A 15101-nucleotide genomic window follows, 5' to 3' on the forward strand; every position below is an offset into this window, starting at 1 on the left:
GAGGACACCAGAAGTCTGACAACCGCAGACTCAGCCGTCAGTCCCTCTACCAAGTCAGTGGATGCACCACTTGGCAAGGTTGGCAGCAATACTTTCTGAAAGTAGGCTATGCTGTTACTCTTGCCTGTCTGGTGGAATTGTAAAATGAAGTGCTGTGATAGAAAATTTCACAGTTCATATTGACCCTTCATGTGTGGACAGGCAATGTCACAGAATTTTAAGGAAAATTAAAAAAAAAAACCAGTTTATTAAAATTGGATGCAATATTTGATCTGTTACAAATTTCTCAACACTCTGTCTTGACTGGAAAGCACGTCACATACTATTACCATACAAAAGACATCAAAAACTCCAGCCTGTCTAATGGCGATCAACATATATTTATGTTAAAAATCATAATTATTCTAATTTAAGTGTGCTGTGAGGTACGATGTTTCCGTTCCACACAAACATCATACTCACCTTGCAGTTTGGGATATACATAAATTTTAATCAAAGAATATCCTCGACTTATTGAAGGAAACCCTAATTATTCTTCATTCTATTAAATTGACATAGATTATTTAAATAAACTTCCTCAATTGCTGGAGTAAAGATAGACAATTAAGGAACAACTGTTGTATTCCAGCACCAATTTCAGACTGTTCCCTCCTTGACTTGTACTCAAGAACGTGTTAAATGTTTAACCATAGCCCTCTGAGAAGTAAAGGGGAAGACCTGGCCTTTAGGATTTGTTGATTCACATGGTGTAAATATTCCCCTCATAGCTGATTATACGGTACCTGAAAATTTAACAATCAGCTCCCATGAGCCCACATGAGCTAACACTAGCCCACCACTGCTTGTACTCTTCCTATGGAGGAAAGAGATTATATTAATTAATATTTACTAATTTGCTTATTCTTCTAAACACTACATATAACCTTAAAGATGCTCACATTTCTTTCTCTACTGTTCATTCCCCCAAAAGGTCCTAATTGTCAATGCTAAATTGTTTCCTATGTACTTCATTTCTATACAATATCAAATGTTCCTTGAAGGAAATGACCATATGCTTGACATTTTTTGCATTTTTCCAATGTTGCTATTTTATGCATGTAGAGAGTTACAATATCACCAATACAGTTGGTGATAATGTCTGTATGAGAGTAAGAGTCTACTTATTCAAGATTAAGAATCTACAGACTGTACTCCTGTCAAATGAGTTGCCCTATAAAGCTTCGTGGAAACTGCCACAGCCCCAGTGCCTATAACAATCAATTCAAGTCCACAACCAGGATTAGGCATCAATACACTGGTTATCCCAGGATAGGAGCTGATGCTTTCCCAACTACAGATGTTAAACTGGAAACAGAAGGTTAGTGTGTAGCTTCTACCACATCATACTGGTATTATAACCCAACCACTAATCCCAGCAGGAGGGAGACCACTGCTTTGTTAATAATTCGGCTTAAATGTCCCACAGCCTTATGGTCATGGTCTTTCTCCCTGATTCAGAGATCCTGCCTTGTCATATCACTGTGTACTGTCTCCCAGTGTGATGGAGCAAAAGGGATCCTGAACATGTGCTGGTGATTCCTTCTATATCAGTTTCCCTACGTGTGCTGTTCCAGAAGGCTTGAAGTATGCGTTGTTTGGGCATTTGCCCCTGTTCACAAGACTCTATGTTACAATGATCTGTGGGGAATATTATCTTTCTCTTTGTATATGGGAGAAACTTGAATGTGGGTTATTTCGAGGATCTAATTTGAGAAAAAAATATTTTAAACTCATAAAATTTTATTAAAACACTAAATAGAAAAATTTCTAGAGAATCCATATTAGAGTATGCATTTGGTTTAAACTGCAAGTTTTTAAAAATTAAAGGTATTCTAATAATTGCCTATGGCTTTCAGAATTAGGCACAGAACTAATGATCTTTGGAAAAGCAAGAGGTCTAATTATCCATTTACCCTGCCACCCTAACATTTACTTTGCAGCGGTAGCTTACTAATTGCCAGACAGTATAGTGTAATGCTCCTGAAAATGAGATGGTTTTCCACCTCACTCCATTGTTTCTGAAATTTATTCTCATCAAGTTCACTTGAGCAGTCCATTACTATCTCCCAAAGAAATTAAAGGAAACACACAACAATTGCATAAATTGTTATTTGTTCATAAAATGGCATTCTTGGAATGGAGCATTATATAATTTTTCCACCTTAGATAATCAGCTGCATCTAACTTGGCTTTAGTTTACACTTGACTTTGAAATATGGTTAAAAAGTTGGGATTCAAATGAGTACATTATCCTTGATTTTGTCCTGTAAGCAACTAAGTCCTTTGTTTGGAATAGGTAATACTATTTAACCTTAAGACATATTTTCTTAATTGCACCATTTCTATAATAGCTATTTGTGTTTCTTTGGTCCGCAGGATATATTTACATGTCCTATTACTGTAATTACTCAGCTGCTACCCAGCTTATCTTTTCGCATGCACGCTCTGCACCTGGATAGTTTATTTGCATATTAGGGACATCTTTCCCTCCCCTGCTACTGTAAATTGGGACAAATAAGACTTGATATCACAGGTGAGAAGAATCATCCTTTCTTTCTCCCATTAAATCTTGCTCTGTTAAACACTAAAGCAGACCCCTCGTCTCTACAGAAATGGGACTATTCACAATAATTTGAAAAAAATGTTCTTCTGTGGTTGGCACCGGAATTTGCTTGTGGCCTTTATCCAACTAAATGAGAGAGAAAGAGAGAGAGAGAATTTTTTTAACTCCAATGCATGCATATAGATATCCATTGCAAATATTTTCCTTAACATGAGGATGAGATCTAAAAAAATTATTTTGCTTGATGGAACTTTAATTTTGGAGGGGGCAGGGGGCATATATTTTAAATGTACCGATTTTAATAGGCTCACCTGAGACTTTGTCTTCAAAATAACTTGTAAACATTTCAATTTAAACATGTTCCTATTGTTGAGAAAGTTGTGGAGATACCATTTAAGCAAAATTTCATGATTTTTTTGTGATCTCAATGAAATGTTGACTCCTTTTCTTTGGAGCTGAAATTTACTTTAATTATGTCTTTGTTTCTATATTCTGGATGGAAGAGGGAAATAAAATAAGGAGCTGGTCTTTCTTCCCCCTTTTTAGAATTCTCTCTACATTCTTAACTAAATCACATCCAGACTTGAGAGATTCTGCTCCAATCATACTTTCTCCATAAAATTATACCTTATTATCACGTGCTACTTTAACATTTGCTTCACTTGGGATTCTATAACACATCAGGCCTCTGTTTTTTAACATTTCTTACTGTTCTCCTTCTATATACTTTATTATGAAGGAATCTGTGTGAAACAATAACTGACTAAGGACTTTGGAAGCAAAAGACTGATTTTGAAGCCTGAATGTGAATTCTTGCTTTTGACATTCACTAGCGATATTGCCTTAGTCACAATCACATTTTGTCTCTGTGTTTGAACTTCCTAATTTAATAATAATAACTAAATCAAAACCAACTTTTTGAGCATCAAGTAACACTGAGGATATAAAGATGAATAAGACACAGCCTCTGCCTTCAGAGAGAACTATAGGATGGAGTATTGTCTTTAGACTTAGAACAGGTAAGTCTGAGCCTACTAACTCTGGCTCTCCCCCAGCAGAACCTCACCCCATGGCTGGAAGCCTGCTGGGCCAACTAGATGTGTCCTGCCAGCATCCTCCCTTCTTTTTGTCTTTTCCTAGTTTTTGGGGGTTTTTTTCAGATAAGTGGGATCACAACTGGACAGCCACATGCAAAAGAATGAGAGTAGACCATTATCTTTCACCATACACAAAAATTAACTCAAAATGGATTAAAGACTTGAAGCTAAGACCCGAAACCATAAAACTCCTAGAAGGAAATGTAGGCATTACACTCTTTGACCTCCCTTCTTAACCACTGTCTGAGTACCTATCATTCCTGAACTTTTTGCCCAACAGCCCAAGGCCACATGCAGGGCATGCATAATCCTCTACTTGCGCCAGTTCTCCAAAGGCAAAATACACCATTAACATGTACCCACGAGGCCGGGGCAGTGGCTGAGAGACAACTGTTTATAATGGCTTAGATAGAGTTGGACTTGCAGGCTGCCTGCTCAACAGCATGTATGTACATTAGGGCCCTCCGGGGTGGGAAGAGGAAAAGGGCAGACTGCAAGGTATGGGCCGGGAACTTGAGACATCAAAACTTCAAAATCTAAACCTAGAGTTACAGTCATTGTGAAGATATATTTGTCAAGATAGCTGGACAAAATACAATTTATTACAGCAGGAGGTAGCTTGATTTATAACTTTTACATATTTAAATACATGAAACACAGGTCTCCAATGAACTCTTGTCTTATATTAATCTCTAAACCACCACTGAACTCTTGCAGATACTAAATAAGTGTCTGATAAGAAAGAATATCTAACGATTTAACCTGAAGTGGTCAGAGTGGCTACTTTCTTTTGGATGGAAAGAATGCTTAATCTTAATATAGATGGATAAACAGAGAGTACATAGTTAACTACTGTAGAAGCTAGTTTGATCTAAATAAATCCAGATGCTTATTTAATGCTCCATGAGAAGACAGCCAAATTGATGTGGAAAGCAGTGCTGAGTTCAATAAAGCGAGATGACAAGTTTTAAAGAGGAGTTGTCATTTCTGTTTGCTGGACCAAAGGTTCTTAAAAATTCTGGAAAACATTATCTGCTACGGTGTTTATTTCCTTTTGTTTGGCTTCACAGCTTTCCTTCTTGTCCTTCAAGGAGGAGAAAGAAGAGAAGCAGCTTTGTTGCAAGCATATATTACTGAATTTTAATCATTGTATAACTCTTTTTGGCAAGATTATCTAAAGCTCACATATTCCTTCAAGAAAGACTTTTAAAGGTCTATCAGATTGTTAGGCCAAAGGCTACACAAACAAATACTTTTATTAATTCAATTTTTCAATATGGTTGAAATGTGATCTCACAATTTCTGTGCGAGCAGATTAAAGTCATAAATCTGAGTTTATCACACCACCTTGGAATTGAACAAGAGAGCAAGAACTCCCTTTTCAATATGAGGACAAAAAATGGGAAAGTAAACACATCAAAGTCCAAATAGAAATTTCAAAGAGCAAATTTCCAATCTCTGAATCTATGCAATAGTATGGGAAGAAGAAATATAGAACCTGGCTAAACAGTCTCCACTCTGAAAGGTCAAGTCAAAGATGAGGGTTACTGGCCAGGCTACTCGACCACACACTGAAGTCCATTGGATTCCAGAGTCTGAAACAGAGGTCCAAGTCGATAGAAAAACATGTGAAAGATAAAGTACAATTTTACTACTACAAGTTTAATGTAAACAATATTTGAGGGTGTGTGAAATCTAAGTTTTTAGTTCTATTCTCCTTTTATCTGATTTTCTCAGATAACTGTCCATTCCATCTCTAGACTCATGAATATTTTAGTTACTTTGGATTGAATGTAGCTTGAAATATCAGACTAACTCTACTCTTAGCATTTTGTTTAAAATTTAGCACAGTTGACATTCAAAATCAAGGAAACATGCATAATAAATGTTCCCACTCAATCCCTAATATTGAAAGTGGGAAGGATAAAACCTACAATCTTATGCTTGTTTTTCACCCTGCTGATGAGGAATTTTCTTTAAAATCTCAAGCAGAACCCTGAACTTCAAATCTTTCTGCAGTAAGTTTCATAAAGTTGTTGTTTTCTTCAGCATATTCCTTCTCTTCAGTGTACTAATTTTAGTTACATTTACTTAAGTCCTTAGTTGAAAATCACCCCACACTTAATTCTGGGTCTATAATATACACAGTCTATGGCACAAACATAAAAAACCAAAAGCAAGGAAGTATTCATCATAAAAGTTAGGATAGTAGTTAACTTTAGGGAGGAGGGAATTGTGATTAAGAAGAGGCATATGGCAGTCCTCTAGGATTCTAACAATATTTTTTGCCCTAGTTACATGACTATTTGCTTTATAATGACCACATAAAATGTGCATTTGTGCTTTATGCCTTTTTATATATATATATACTCTATTTGGTTATAAGAAAGTTAAAAAATCCGTTTTGTCTATTAACTTATAGAGTTTTTGCAACACGATTATATTCTGACTCTATAATATAGATTGTAGACAGACAGATATGTTTAATCTACTTCATGAATTCAACTAAATTTTCAAGATGATTTATTTTCTCTCTCCATGGAGTTCCTGACGATGTTTATTCTATCAAGGATAACTGCCAATCAGCTAAAGTTTAAAATAAGAGCTGCTGTATAGCATTCAAGAACTCTCTCAGAAATCATCTAGTCTCAGAGTACAGATGGAATACATCTAACTACCATGTGAAAATATTTTCTGCTCATGAAAAAAGGAACATCATATATTGACTGAATAAAACCTATCCTTAAAACATAAACTTCTTTATAAGGATAAAATATTTCATAACATAATCCACTGTAATTAATCTCATCTCTAGATGTTCATATAGTCAATTTGATCAAGGCTGCACTTAATAAAATAAAGTGCGACTGACTCAGCTGTCTCAGAGGATTAATTTTGTACTACAATTTCAATAAATGGTTAACAACTTGTTTGATCGAATTCGATGAAATGTATTTCATCTTGAAATAAATTGGTATATTCAAAGGAATAAAATTATTTCCTGTGCAATATCTTCTAGGAATTTGTGTTAGGAGTGGTGTCAAAATCAGTTTCTCTAAGTGTATTTGTGGCGGGAAATATGTGTGCATTTCTTGAGTAGCCAAAATAGTGACTACTGTATTAAACAGAAATATCTGGTCAAACAACCTCTAAACACCTTTATTATTGAGGGAGAGTCTTCCAACTATGTATGTTAAATGAAAATATATATTTACTCTCCTCCTTCTTTGGTAACTTAACCTGTAGGCATGTGCCTGAGGCTTGGGCACTGGACACTCCATCTGGTACTTGATTGTTGAGAAAGTAACACAAGATGCAGGGGCAGTTGGAAGTTAATAGTTAATAGATTTTTTTAATCTTTAATTTAATTTAAAAAAATAACAGTTAAGAGGCCGGCCCGATGGTCTAGCAGTTCAGTCTGCACATTCTGCTTCGGGGGCACGGGGTTTGCTGGTTCGGATCCTGGGCGCAGATCTACTCACTGCTCATCAAGCCATACTGAGGCAGCGTCCCATGTAGATGAGCTACAACTCGACAACTATGATATACAACTATATACTGGGGCTTTTGGGAGAAAAAAGAAAAAAAGAAAAAAGATTGGCAACACATGTTAGCGCAGGGCCAATCTCCCTCAAAAAAAAAAAAAACAGTTAATAGTTGTCTGACTGAGAGTTCAGAAGCAGGAGGACGTGCTCAGGGGAGCAAGAAGTGTCCAGTGACAACAGTGGACAGCCCAACCAGAGAGATCTTGATGTTTCAGACTGGCTGTGTTCTAGACCTCACTTAGTTCCTGGACATTTTGCAAGTGTTCATCACATTCTTCTGAAAATTCTGCTTATGCTTAAGTTAGGTAGATTGACTTCCTCTTTGGTTTCAACCAAAGACTGATTTGTAAAGAGGAAAAACATTCTTTAGCATTGTATTGACTGTGTGGTGATACATTGTATCACATATATTGTATGTGATCATACAATATCAGATTTTTTCCTGCTATAGGTACTTCCTCCTTTGCCTTACACACAGTGGTAATAGTTACTTCAGATGCATTGTTACCTCTTTTTAGACAGCTTATGTTTTCACGTGTGTTCATTTTTCAAGAAAGACTTATGTTTGCTAGGTTAATGGCATGTGATTCATTTGATCTTGCATAATTTTAGTAATTAAAATTGAGGGAAACTCTTGGGCCAAGAAGACACGAGAAAGCCCTGACATGTGTCTCTTTTAGACACTCACAAGTGGAGAAACCTGCAAAGTGTAGTTTCACTGGGCTTTCATCCACACGGATGCAAGACATAACATTTCTCTCTTCTTCAGCACACAAAATGATAATTATGCTTTTTGCAGAGTAGGGCTAAAACAGAACAAATTAGAAGGAATTGGATAACAACCAAATTAATTACCAGGCAACCTGAAGATAATTTAATGCAAGAATTGAAAATATTTTTTGTAGGAAAGTGATTTGCCAGATATGTTTTTAAGGTAGCCTTTGCATTTTCAACAGTTTCCCCTCCTAATATCTATGCTTATCTCCATATAAATTAAACTGAAGAACTTATTTACCAAAATCAATTTCTTAGAGAATTGTTAAAAGAATATTACAGAGCTGAGTGAAGACCCTCTAAGAAGCCACACTAATTATGCGATTGTACTATCCACGTTCCCGATAGTATTCATCACTAGGTTCATGTCCACCACAAGACCCTTCCTTAACTTCGAGCACAGCTACGTGAGGCAGCAGACAGAGAGGAGTAAAATACTTCCCTTTTTGAACAAAATGAATCTAAAAATTCTATATTATTTTTGGTATTTTATAGAACTATTAATAGAAGATTGCTCAAACTCCAAGATATTTTACATGTTCAGTGGGGAAGATGACCTTTGGCTAATAAACATATTTTGAATGTTGTCAGTGGAAAATTTAGTGCTGTCATCTACATGAGAAATTTTAAAGTTGTTTTAAAATTGCTACAATGTAATAGGTCTGACAAATAAGAGGTAGTTTTGAGCCATTCACGTGAAAGAGAATCAGATAATATCTCAGCTGCTCTAATTAGTATTAGTTGACACTATTGCTGACTTTAAGTATATCTATTAAAACAAAAGAAAAATCAAAGATGAGAAAAGTAATAATATTTTAGATATTTTATTCTCAGTTTATTTTTAATACAATATAATTTTTCTTAAATGAAATTGAATATGATCTGTCAGACATAATTATGATTCACATTATTTCTTATGGTTGTTAAAAAATAAACTTGTTTCTGACATTGCTAACCACATTTGTACTTTCAGTAAGAATACAATCAGTATGTTGCAGTTGCCTTTACTTATTAAAATTATCATTATGTAACTAGTTCACTAATTGTGGCATATATATATGCTATATATAGATATATATCAGTAGGCATGTGCTTGATTTACTATGTAGAATTTTATTTCTGTCATTACGTTGCATGGCTTATACTTCCTGGTTAAAAACGTGTTTATATGACAAACAGTGAATCCGAAATTTCTAACAGTTATATGAAAAATCTGGTATCTCTTGGAACTCACACATTACAGAATTTTAAATTGCTAATGGCATTGATTTTTACTTCATAAATCCTTATTGATCTGCAGTGAATTAAACATGTAAATTTCAGTTCCTTGAATAGATGCAATATTTCACTTTCTAAGAAAATTTATAGAACTTGTAATTTTATACACGAAGTGCCACAAAAGATTGTATATTGTCATGTGGAAGGTTTAAACGATTCTTTTGTGCATTACAAAAATTTGTTATAACCAGTTTTAGAATACAAAATATTATATTTATAAAAGAGTATTAAACATAATTGTACTAGTTTTCCAATAAGGGGATTCACTATAGTCACCCAAGTTGCTAGGATTTATGTTCCCTCTTTGACTAATGCTGTGGTAGTGGGTTTTGTGACTTTAAAAAAAAAAAAATGACAAAATATGAGATGGCATTGTGCTTTCCCTTCTATCACAAAATTTTCCATTAATTACATGTTAATCAATAATGCATAAAAATCTACATGAGCTGTAGACTATGACAAATTAAAAAGACTATGTCATATAGACACTTTTGTTCTATTTCCTAATATTTCTTGGGAAATATTTTCTCTTTCACATTTGTTGACACCTCCTCTAGATTCAGCTTTTTAAAATTTTTGGTAATTCAAAAAAAAAAAAGTCCATACATATTCAAATTTACACAATTTTTACCTATTCCAGGATTCTACCCAGGATACTATATTACATTTAGTTTTCATGTCAACCTAGACGACTCCTCTTGGCTGTGTCAGTTTTATAGACTTTCCTTGTTTTTGATGATCTTGATGATTTTAAGTCCTACTAGTCACATATTTTGTAATACGTCCCTCAAAGGTATTTGTATGATGTTTTTCTCATAATTGTACCTGGTTTATGTGTTTTTGGGAGGAGGACCACAAAGAAAAAATGTCATATTTATCATACCATGAGACTATATAGTATCAGCATGACTTATCAGTGTTGATACTAACCTTGATCATCTGGCTGAAGTAGTGTTTGTCAGGTTTCTCACTTTAAAGTTACTCATTTTTCCTCTTTTAAATACTCTATCATTTGGTAGGAAGTCACTGTGCATGTATCCTTTGAGGTAGATTGATTGATAGAGATAGATCTATGTATATGGATTGAAATATTGATAGATTTGTATCTCTAGCTATAAAACAATTTGTATCTATCTTAAGCTAAACATGAGTTCATATTGATGTCTCCAAATCTATTCCATTACCACACGAGTCATTCTAGCTTTTTCCCTTGTTTATCTGTAATCTACTTCAACAGTGAGAATCCTGGATCCCTCCATTTATCTTCCATTTTCTTAATTTTTTAATCCCAATGTATATCTATACTATTATCAGAATTGTTAACCTGTACTGCCATGGGAATTTTATCAACTAGAGTACAGTGCTACGTATAGCTCCTTTTTTTGTTTGTTTATTACAGTAACATTGGTTTATAACATTGTATAAATTTCAGGTGTACATCATTATACTTCTATTTCTGCATGGATTACATCATGTTCTCATGTTCACCATCCAAATACTGATTACAATCCATCACCACACACATGTGCCTAATTATCTCTTTTGCCCTCCTCCCCAGCTCCTTTTAACATTCGTTTTTCAGATTCAACTCATTTCAGAAGATACTTAGGCCAGTACCCTGTTTACTAACCTCCTTCCATCAGTTTCTTTAATTTATTAGTAATATAGTGTGATTCTTTTGTCAGTCTGCCTTCCTTCCTGGGATCCCTCAACATATATATGTACTAAAATTAAACATATGTATTAAACAGATACATATATACATATACATATATATGTTTAATTTTAATACATTAAGATCCATTCTCTGTGTTGTAAATTTCTATTGTTTTGATACGTACACAGTATCGTGTATCCACAACTACAGCATCGTATAGAATATTTCCTCACCCTAAAACATACCCCGCAATTGACATATTCAACATCCCCTCTCCTCAGATCCTTGGGAACCACTTACTTTTAACTGTCCCTCCTATCACGCATTTTCTAGAATTCCATATAAGTGGAATCTTATGGTATGTAGTCTTTTCATACCGGCTTTGTTGACTTAACAATATGTAATTTAAGAATCATCCATGTTTTTGTATAGCCAGATAGCTCATTCCTTTTAATAGTGGAATTGCAGTCCATTCTATCTCTATGCCAGAATTTGTTTATCCATTCATCTATTGAAGGTCATCTGGGTTGCTTCTAGTTTTGGACAATTATGAATAAAGATGCTATAAACATTTGCGGTCTTTCGTGTGTGTGTGTCTGTGTGTATACATGAGTTTTCAAATCAATTTCCATATCTAGCAACACAATTGCTGAGTTATATTGTAAGTCTATGGTTAGCTTTGTAAAAGACTGCCAAATTATCTTAGAAAATGGGCTCTCCATCAGCAATGAATCTGTAGGACACTTGTTGCTCCATATCCACATCAACAATTGGTATTGTCAGGTTTTTTGTTTCCTATTTTAACCACTTAAATAGGTATGTAGTGATAACTCAATTGCTGTTTTAATTTGAATTTCCTTAATGATAAATGATATTGAGCATCATTTCATATGTGTATTTGCCATCTATAGCCTTTTTGGCACAATTCTGGTAAATTTTAAAGAAAAAAAATTAAAGAAAAACACACTCAAATTTAGTTAGACACAATGCCACAAGGGAGCTATAAAATATCATAAACAAATGATCTTACTATAAGCTCAGGTATTAATGGTATTAAAAGTGACAAAATTTAAATTAATAGTTTCGAATGCATGAGACAACTAAAATAGTAGACACGATAACTTCATGTTACCCTTTGTTGAATATCTTCAGAATACTTTAATGTGAGTAAATCTCACAGTCTTTCTGGAGTTACTTTTTAAGGTCAAATTATCATTAAGTTACTTTCTTAAGAGTTGTCAAGCAGTAATATGATAGAGGACTTATTTCAGTTTGAGCAGAGCCTTTATCTGCCTTACTGATCTCTTCTTAACAAGAACTACTAAAAACTGTTTGGCCCATATTAAATTCAGTGTGTACTTATAGAAGGTTGAAGACAAAGAGAAGGAAATTTTAAAAAAGAGTGAAACTTACATAAAAACTTGAAGAAAGATATCTTTATGGTTTTAGTTATTCATTCATATTTCATTCAACAAAATAGTTAAATTCTTATTTGGTTTCAGACACATCTAAATTTAATTTTTTCTCAAATAGGTTACTTAATTCAGATATTATTATATTTTATTTCTTAAATAATAGTGTTATTAAATTCATTATATATGTAATTAATAATATATTGAATAATCCCTATGTATTTCACCATGTTCTAGATACTGGAAGTTGTCAGTAAACAAAACGGGCCAAAATCCCTGCCCTTGGGGATTTACATTTTAGTGGGAGAGTCAGAAAATAAATAAGGTTAATGCATAAAATATATATTAGACTAGATAGTAATATATTTTATGAAGCGTGGGTTTTTTTTTTTTTTTTTTTTTTTTTTTTGTGAGGAGATCAGCCCTGAGCTAACATCCGCCAATCCTCCTCTTTTTTTTTTTGCTGAGGAAGACGGCCCTGGGCCAACATCGGTGCCCATCTTCCTCCACTCTATATGGGACGCCGCCACAGCATGGCCTACCAAGCAGTGCGTTGGTGCGCGCCCGGGACCCGAACCAGCGAACCCCGGGCCGCCGCAGCGGAGCGCGCGCACTTAACCGCTTGCGCCACCGGGCCGGCCCCAGAAGCGTGGGTTTTTTACATGTGATTTTGGTCATGTAAATATTTAAATTTTTACATGGGGTTAAGAGAAAGTATAATCCAAAAGGTGAATTTCTAGTAAAGATTTAAAAATAATGAGAGTGCTGTCCCTGCAGATGTCTGGAGGAAGGGTAAGTGCAAATGCCCTGAGGCAGCAATGCTTCTGGTCAAACAACAGTGATGAGCCCAATGTGACTGAAGTATTGCTTCTTGAGAGGGATACTAGTAGAAAATGTTGAAGGGATAAGAACTGTACTGTTTTCAAAGTGACATGAGAAGACAGTAGGGGTTTTTAGCAGAGGTATGTCATGCTCAGATATATGTTTTAACAACAATCATGCACACCACTTTGTTGAGAACAGACTGAAACTGGCAAGGAAAGACTTAGGGAGACCAGATAAGATATTATTTCTTTAATAACAGGGAAGGAATTAAAATGGCCCAGGATTGTGGGGTGGGGTTAAAGATAAGTCCCCAGAAGCTAGATGTCTTTTAAAGGTCAATTTGATTGAATTTTCAAACAGACCTACTGTAGGATCTGAGAAAGAGAGATTTAATGATGTCATCAAGGATTTTAGCCTGAATAATTACAAGAATGGATATGTCTTTAATGGAGATGAGGAAAATTGCCAATGAAGATTTGGGAGCAGATCACCTTTGGCTGTGTTAACGTGAAGATGCCTACGTGTTACACTATTGGAGATGCTGAAACAGGTATGCACATCTGCAGTTCGCGGAAATTGTCCAGGCTTGAAATACAATTTTTGAATAATCCACACGTTGATGTTATTTAAAACCAAATGATTGCATGAAAATATAAAACAATGAATGTAAAATAATGTCCTAGCTTTGGGAGACAATAAGAGAAATAAGGGACATTTTCTCTGGTTATCTGGTAAGTTCGTAAGCTACTTATAAAGGTATGACAAGTTGGCAGAATGTAGTGTAAGTAGCACAAAATAATGATAATGGGACCAATATTATCATTATAATAATCACATCTTCCCTATCAGTAAGGGAAACAGAGATACTCCAAGAATTATGTAAATAAGGGAGTTAATATGCATATTAGAGTTTAGAAAGTAAATATTTGGAAGAGGAAATAGAGGATCAGAAAAACTAACCCGGAGAGCCAGAAGCCCTGGAGCAGATGGACAATTAAGAATTTGCGGAAAAGGTCGAGAAACATTAAGTGTGTCGTGACATAGCCCTACGATGGGGGGTCTCATGGAGAATTCTGTGGAAGCCACTACCTCTGCCGAGCTACCACATCTGAGACCCGAACATAGAGTGGAAGGACAGCAAGCATATGCTGGGACATGCATGCCATCTAGGTGTCTTTATATGCTCGTCATCTCTAATAACCGTAAACTTCTAAGAAGAGTGGCCACTTCTGTTTTTCAACTCTCTTGAAAGTACCAACTCATTGACGAAATCTAACCTGGACTATATAGAAATGGGATTTAGAGAATGTACCCAGCTTTAGACTTGAGCAGTGGTGCAAAGACAACAACTCAGCATCCATACTCAGGCCTTTAACTGTATTTAACTCCCAAACAAAGACATCAGCAATACCACGCTTCCATCAAACATGATGCAACTATTGCTTAGACCACAAGGACACACTAACCTTCTCCCCGAAAGAGTATTCACAAGATCCCACTTAGTTCATCTTTGAAGAATGTTCATTCTTTTAGCTGATAACTCCCCTTTAATATTAAATACTAATATTAAATATTTTCAAATTAAATATTGAGATATAGGGATAACCACTCTTAACATACTTTATTTTCGTAGTAAAGGGAAGGGAAATGCAAAAGAATCAGTTAATATTTACAAGTAACTTTTCACATCAAACCAAGTAAGATGTGCTCAGAAATCCTTATTTCTTAAACTGTTCAAATGTTCATAGCAGGTATTTGTAAATTCTTTCTTCCAGTGAACATTCTATATCTGCTTTGCTCTCAGCAAGCATGTCAACTAATTGTGATTCTCTGCTTGATGGGTTGACAATAACCTTTATTCCTGCAGTCTGTGTCATTAGCAGTCATTCCTTCAATATATTGTTGAATTTT

This window comes from Diceros bicornis, chromosome 27, assembly GCF_020826845.1.
Source record: "Diceros bicornis minor isolate mBicDic1 chromosome 27, mDicBic1.mat.cur, whole genome shotgun sequence".
Classification (NCBI taxonomy): Eukaryota; Metazoa; Chordata; class Mammalia; order Perissodactyla; family Rhinocerotidae; genus Diceros; species Diceros bicornis.